The following is an 8,155-nucleotide window of genomic DNA, read 5'->3' as shown; positions in this document are numbered from 1 at the left end:
GTGTGTGTGTGTGTGTGTGTGTGTGTGTGTGTTTGTGTGTGTGTGTGTGTCGCAGCGTGGCACCTTTACCAACAGTTTGCAGCGTGAAGCAGCTCATCACACGCTGCTGGGTTTGTACCTGCAGAAGCAGCTGTCGTGTCCATCCTGCTGTCTGAAGGATGCAGACCAGTGCAGCCATAATTATTATTTACTGTAGCTGTGTATTATTATCAGACAAGGCCTTTTTAGGTGTGTTTTTCATTATAGGCTGTATATACAATAAGACAACATGCATAAAGCATGTAACGTGTTTAATAGAAGCAAGACTCCTTATAGCAAAGTAGCTCTTTTCATGGACAGTTTAGGTATTTACAATCTGTAAAGTTTTTCCCTATTTAACTCAGATAAATCCCAAGTGCAGACCCTGACTTTCATGCCCCCCCCACATTGCAAACAGCTGTCAAAGCAAGAGAAATTGAAAAAAGAAAAAGAAAAGAAAAGCTTGAATGAGCTGTAAAGTAAAAGTTGAAACTAGTTGAAAAAATTGCTGAAACGTAGTTGAAAAAAGCAGAAAAGTGCTTAAATTATCAGAAATACTCAGAAAGCAGCTAAACGAAGCTGAAATGAGCACAAACAAAGCTGTAAAAACCAGAGCAACAGGTGAAACGAGCAGTGAAAGGTGGTTAAACACAAAGGGTTCGAAGGATTTTAAAGGCGCTCATTATTATTTTCAATGGGGGAAGAAAAAGTGTCTAAAAAGAGCTAAMTATTTCAAAAAGTAAAAAGTCATAGCAGGAACACCCTGAATGAGCTGAATGCTTTGATTCGTGAATTGTTGAAATAGCACAAAAACTGTGGAAGACATTACGTGTCAAAAATGTGCGTAAGAAAAATGGGTATCRACAGCAGAGTCACAGTAACTTTCAGACTGAAATAAAAGTTGCACAAAATGACACAAATGTTGTTTTGGTTGAGTTTGATGAAGTGACTTTATAGAGTTCAGCACAAACTAAACATGGTCATTCAAACCATAGAAGTGCTTTCTATTGGTGCTTTTCTTTTAGAGGACAGTTGAGCGAGCGTGTGTGAAGTTGCATGGTGGCTTCAGCACCACGGACAGTTCAGTCTTCATTGGCTCATTGACAGCAGCGTGACAGCTGTGTGACAGATAGTGGCTGTCATCRGTCGAAGACAAACACCACCTCCAAGATTATTTATGCCCTGCTTTTCTCCACTAATTATTTCAGATGCTCCATTCACAGTCTTAAAACGCTTTGTGAGAAAAGCACCAGCATTGAAATGGATCAGCACCACGCGCACTTACATTATTTGTTTCCGTTAAAGGAAAAGGTGATTGTGCTTTTGCTTGTGTCTGTGTGTTTGTAATCACTGGATGCACATTTACAATGAGCTCATTTTTTTAAAGTTAACCCAATCCAAGATGGCCACCACAGCTAAGCAAACYTAGCAAACACCAAAACTGCAATAACTCAGTCAATTTTACAGAAATTAAGCTAAGATTTGGTGTGGTAGCAGCTGAGGATMCCCCTCAATGCACTTTTCAATTGYTACACACGGTGCAATATCTYTGCCTAAAATTTTGCCCTTGTTGGTGTCAGTCCAGTCTGTCTGTTAGCAAAATTTCTCTAGAAMCACCAAACCGATTTGAAWGAAACCTTCAGAATATTATCACTGAATGTTYGCCTACAGCTGATTAACKTTTGGAGTTACTTCAATTTAAAATGGCTGCCACAGCTAACTGATATTAGCAAACACACAAAGGAAAATAAGTCAGTCAGTTTTACAGATAATTATGTCAAACTCTGTGGTGGTAGCTGAGAGTTATCTGCAACTGTGTCTCTGAGCTAACAGATTAAGATGACTTTAAATTTAAAGACAGTTTGTTACTCAAAGAGGCTTCGGTTTATTTCCACAGTGTACAAAAGATGGACACRTATTCTCAAGATGGAATATGGCAGCACCAAATTTGACACTAACTTTTTTTTTCCTGTAGATGAAATCAGAATAAAAGTCAAAATCCTCTCTGAGGGATTCGGGGACAAAAAACTACAGCTCAAACAGGAAGCGAAAGATATTTAATATTCCGAAGCTCCACGTTACACCTCCTGATACCTCCGTCTCTTTGGGTCTCAGTTTCATTTCCAGCTGCGCTCGGTAATACCAACTCTGATAGCCTGCGTTGGATGCTGGCGTTCTCTCTAACAGCTGCTCTACATCTGAACGCTCTTATTTTCAGGCCTCTTGTCTGAGTTGTGAGGGCATCAGGCATGCATGAGAGGAAACACAGCCGAACACACTGACACTTGTTTGACTTCTCGCTGTACATGATGTAGCTTTGGAACAAATACACTCACCTGTGGAATCACACACACACACATACACACACACACTTTCTTTTGCAGCAGCAGTGCAATCAGAGAGTAATTTTCTCTGTGGGCACTGTGCCACAGGCATGATGATACCTCTGTTAGGGATGGTAATTGATTTCTGATGGCTACCCTGGGTGCTGGACACCCGGGCTGCCAGCTCACTTTCACTCAGATGATTTGATCTGCTCAGTGATTTTATAGGAGACATTTTTAATAGTTTTTTCTTTATGTTTCATTAAGTTGAGCCTTCCCCAGCACCTGAAAAGAAAAGCATGGCTCCTGCTYGGCATTTTTTAAGTTTTAAAGGTTTGAATTAGAGTCAAGAATAACAGGAAGGTCAAACGTTTGACACTTTTTTATATTTATTTTATGGGACAATTTAAGATGTTTGCAACATTTATTAACTTTTAAAAGACGGACGTTTTGTTGCATAAGCCATAATGTTCCTGCTGATGTTAAATAAAAAAGTAAATGATCCTTAAGACCATTCATCATTTCAGTTACATAATTGGCAGAAAATACAAAACTTTTGGATCACCAAATTGAAATAAARAGACTTTTCCTTATAAGAAATGGAATCATAAATAAACAGCACAACTTTTCTGTTAACACTTATATTTAACTTGGGATTTTAAAATACTCTACAACATTTCAGCCATGAAGCAGAWAATTTGCTTCATTGCACCTTTTTTGACCTTATGAGTTCTCTATGTCCTTCTTCTTTGTCACTTTAGGCGGGCAATYATGCAATCRCCTGGATGGATTTTAATRAAACTCTTAGAAAGTAATCAGTGGACATTTTTACACCTGATTAACAGGAATCAATCTGATTCAAAATAGTCGCCACAGTCTAATCATGCGTAGACAGCACAAAAAGGGCTAGAAATTAGCCAATGTGACAGATTTTCACCTGCGTTGTAAAACAACAGGGAATGTTCTGACAAACATCACCACAGTTTCCATCAATTGACATTTCCGTCACAAAAAAAGGTTTCCCCCATAATTTTATTAAATACTTTTTCATGTTAAATTTATGTAAAGTTCTGTTATTTTAAAATGGAAATCGTTGTATTTTTACAGTACATTTCCTAGTCTATTTTCTCAGTCCAACTTAAGCCAGCTGTWGAGTCAAAAGCATATTTCTTATGTAAAATGGAAAAAATGAAACCATACTAAACAAGCAGACTCCATCGGACTTGTTTTAATAACTATATAGGAAATAAACTTCAATGCCAAACAGCATCATAACTTGACGACGTGACTCAACCGCAGCTGCTCGAAAGGTAAAACATCATCTGAGAAACCAAAAAAACAGACCAGAAGAGTGAGACTGAAGGAGCCATAAGAGAATTACAGATGACTTTTGAAGAAATAAGCGAGGATGACAGGAGTGGAAAACGCACCCTGGCAGTGTAACAAAAGGATGGAGAAGAGGGGGAGCTGTTGAAAAAGGGAGCGAGTGATGAAGGTAAGGGCAAAGGGAGGAAGAGTAAAGCRACAGAGCTGTGGAGGAGGAGAAGAAAGCGGGAGGATTATCTGGGACTCTGTCTTGCTTAAGCCTCTGGTTGGGTATTGGAAATCTATCCAGAGGCTGTCCTCTGCTGTTAGCGCGATCGGGCCTCAGTCTTCATTTCTGCTGGGACAATGTGCCAACACCAGCAGCAACGTGTGTGTGTGCATGTGTGTGTATGTGTGTGTGTTTGTGTGTGTGTGTGTGTGTTCAGTTGGCCGCCTGCCCACATGCATTGTGCCTGCCTGGCTGCCTCCGTCTGTGTGTGTGCATGTGTGCATGTTTGGACATATGTTCCTAAACACAGACACACACACACAGTTTTCCATTGATCCAACTGAAGCCACCAGTGGAAATAATGACTCTGGATCTGGAGCATCTTCTCTTTCCCTCTGATGCACTCAGCTCCCCTTCTGACGTCACATCCAATATTTCTTCTTGTCTAACACCTAAATTATACCTGCTGTGTGATGATTAGCGGTTAGTTTAATGCCTAAGGCCTCGAGCAATGATATTGAAATAATTTTTTATTATATTAGCTGTTTTGAGTAAAAAAAGATCTTTACTCACAATTTGAACTTGGTCTCAGTGCTCTCATTTGATGCTTTTTTAAATATGATAAAAATCAAACATTTTTATTACATTATTTTAGATTRCCCACAGATATTATAGTCTCACAAATAAAACTACAAACGGACTGATTAACGAAGTGTTTAACAGGGCCGGACCTAKCCAATGTGGCGCTCTAGACAAGATTTCAGGTGGCAGTTGTGCAATTTTCTTAACCTCATGTATCAAATTAAATAGTTTTGTTTGTTATCTTATTTTTAATTTATAGAAACCAGGTTGTTCAATTAACACAGTTAACAATACAAATTTTTTAAAACAGAATACTAGAAGTCTACCTCATAACATTTGCTGGCATCAATGAGGAACACCTGTTCCTCTGTGGAGTGAAGCAGTTCTAGTGGGAGTATATACTCCGCAAGCAAATTTTGTCAAAGATCTACTTAAACCTGTGCATCTTCCAGTCATTTAAGAGCACTTTATTAAATGCTTGGGATTAATGAAACAACATATTTTATGAAGGTCTGAAAACAACAAGTTACYTTCATAAACTTAAATAATTCTATTGGCTAATTCAAATATACTCTGGGTGTATTCACACCAGGAAAGTCCWTTGGTCTACTTGTTTGGTCTGGATTATTATTTTTTTGTTTGGTGCGGTTTGCATTCACATTGTGCTTTTTTTGCAAGCAGGCTATAATTTATAAACAAAGCCACGCGGGGGACAAYCATTGCTCTCATTGGATTGAAGTGACGGGGGCAGGACAGAACACAGGTACTGTTAATACAACTGAAATACCATTTAGAATTCCAAGAGCAGCTCATTCAGCGTCGGTTTCACCTTGATATACTTCTAAAATTGAGACGGCGTTGGCAAATGTGTGACGCAACCGAAAGAGACGAAATTCTCCATGACACACAACGGTTCATTATTTTTTAGCATGGTGGTAGCGTTAGCAACACTGAAGGGYTAATTTTTACCGTGTCAATTAGCAATGATGGCTTGTGACGTTTTAAAAGTCTCATGCTTCTTATAGTTGGTTCGGTTCGAAGAGATCTGTATTCACACCAGAAGCAAATAGCACCCACCCCCACCAACACCTTCACCTTTAGTATTTGCCTATACWGCCTATGCCAGATTTTAGAGTTCAAAGTCACTGCTTGTCATTTTAGCTGACCATGCAGCTTTTTGTTTTGTGGTACGTGTCGCCCAGCTGGACAATGAGCATTCAGGGCCGAGACGAGACGAGGTATATTGTCTCGACTCTCATGTTCAAGAGTGTTTAAGCAAGTTTTCAGAGTCACAGCAGCGACTGAGGGATACAGAGGGACAAGAGAAGTTCGTATTATTTATACCCACAATGCATTTCCCTCCAATTCGAATTACCGTCCTTTATATCTATCCTCTACTGTGGATAATTTGCTCAGCCAACCATTTAGAGTTAATTCATGCATTCCCTTTCCTCCACGAATTAATCCGTCCATCTCCCAAGCTTTTACAGTAACAGCCTCTTGCATCTGCAGTGGAACTAACCACAAAAACGATACAAGATACAAAACACTATTGTCTCTACGGGGAATCCAGACCATAAGATCAGCACACAGTACATTTGTAAAACGCAAAGTGAAAAAACCACCGAGTCCGTCCACTTTAAGCTGCTTGTTGCTGTGCAGCGAAACCAGAATTTGATGTGGTCTAAAGTTTCCAGCAAATGTTGTTAGGAACCTCTGAGTGGCACTGTGCTGTGGAAAAATGACACACTACATCCGCTAAATAGGAGTCAGATAACAGATTAAAAATAGTATTAAATAATCTTTTACAGCTGCATTAAAAAGAAAAYGTTGAAATGCTTGAAAAAAATTACAGAGCCGTAATATGAAAAAAAAAAAAGCAGCTGACTATCCAGTGAACAGTTTAAACGCCTGCTTCTCTGATGTTATGGGGTCACATTAGTGCCATGTCTGGAAAGTTTTTTCAGGATTTAAAACTACTTATAAACATAGAAAAAGGGGCTGCTTCGCAGAAATGTGTATTTTCTTAGATTATTTGCTCCCATCAACTTCAAAATTACCATTTTTTCACTGATAAATAGTTGAATTTCCTCATGTTTATGTGATTACGTAAATATTGTTTTCAGTTTTTATTTACATTCTAYACAATATCCTGGAGTTGTATATTGTTATTACAGTTTGTATCTTTATCATTTGATATATATCATTGTACTCGTTCTCGCTATTTATCTCTAATCATAGAGAGCGAGCTTGCCTGAAGACTTAGCTTTGCCTTCTCCAGTTCCTTCTGGTCCTGGGTGTGTTTGTCTGCGCGGAACAGGAGGGAGGACAGGTCGCGCTGAAACTCTGGCACTTTGACACCAGTTATGCAACAATAAATCTCAGCGAGCAGAGTCTGTGTAATCACACTGAAAGAACAGAGGGGATAACGTCCAACCCAGATGGATGGAGATGTTTTCAAAGCGAAACCCCGCAAAACTTGCACCGTCCCTGCCGTCGCCRCCGACTCACCGCGGCTTCGAGCGCCACGCATTTGTCAGAACGTGCCCTCCATTCATCAAACAGATATACTTGCTCGTCAAAGAAGCCCCTCTGGTGTTTTACTCCTAAAAAACACCAGCAGTTTTTGCAGCTGGAGAACTAAATCCCATCTTTCAGTGAATCTGAGCAGTTCACTCCCAGCACAGAGAAGGCCAGTGGTCRTAAAGATCCATTATTGAAACTTGAAACCCGGCTGAATAAATAGCATTTTGCCAAATGGCAGGCCTRAAAGCTCCTGAAAAATTGGTTTCAGAATATTTCTTATATCAAATATTCATGACAAAGAAATGAAATAAAACTCTTAGCAATTCTGAAGAATTACAACCTCCCCCCTTTTTACTCTTTAACTTACATTTCATCTGGAAGTASTTTACATTACTTTATGTCAAACAGTGGACGAAAGGCCAACTAAACAGGCATTTATTAAGAGGCGGTATGTGAGAAAACACAATGCTGCTACAAATTTGAAAGAAAAGTCAAATAGAAGAAAACACAGCAAATAGAAATACTTATGAAGATATTTTATCTGAGCCATTTTTTATAAACATCAAGGTGGACAATAATGTCTGTCTGTTAGCAAACTATCTCACGAACCACTTGTCGAATTTAAAAGAAACCATCAGAACATAATCAATGGATTTATCCATACAACTCATTAACATTTGATATCCACCCACTTCAAGATGGCTGCCACAGCTAACTGATATGAGAAAACACAAAATTTTGTATAATTTGGTCAATTTTTCAGATTTTGAGCTACATTTCAGTATGGTAGTAGGTGAGAATGATTCTCAACACATATTTTGAACACTAAAATTTTGGGCAAAATCTTTCTTTAAAATMTGGTCTTTGACTACTTGGAAATTGAAGTCTGTCTGTTAGCAAAATATCTCATGAATCACTGGATGGATTTTTATCAAACTTTCAGGAAATAAATTACAAGTGTTGTTAATTTATATTTTCAGATCTTCCAAGGTGCCAACTATGGAACTCTCTGTGCATTGCTGCCCAAATCAAATTCTGGAAGTGGTCATTCACCTAGATCTGTTACAAAAGAACAACTGATATTACCAACTTTTAAAAACTGTTACGGCCAGAGGTCTTTCTTCTATGTTTATACTAAAGCATGGAATGACATTCCTCAAAACATAAAGTG

General features: G+C 38.7%; 1 protein-coding gene across 6 annotated transcripts in view; it reads left to right on the top strand.

Annotated features, from left to right (window-relative positions):
- Positions 1-8,155, top strand: part of cacna1c (calcium channel, voltage-dependent, L type, alpha 1C subunit) — a 189,921-nt gene that overhangs the window by 1,288 nt on the left and 180,478 nt on the right. The window lies entirely within an intron of this gene.

The sequence above is a fragment of the Austrofundulus limnaeus genome, unplaced genomic scaffold (genome assembly GCF_001266775.1).
Source record: "Austrofundulus limnaeus strain Quisiro unplaced genomic scaffold, Austrofundulus_limnaeus-1.0 Scaffold26, whole genome shotgun sequence".
NCBI lineage: Eukaryota > Metazoa > Chordata > Actinopteri > Cyprinodontiformes > Rivulidae > Austrofundulus > Austrofundulus limnaeus.
This window is presented reverse-complemented; position numbering and strand designations above follow the sequence as displayed.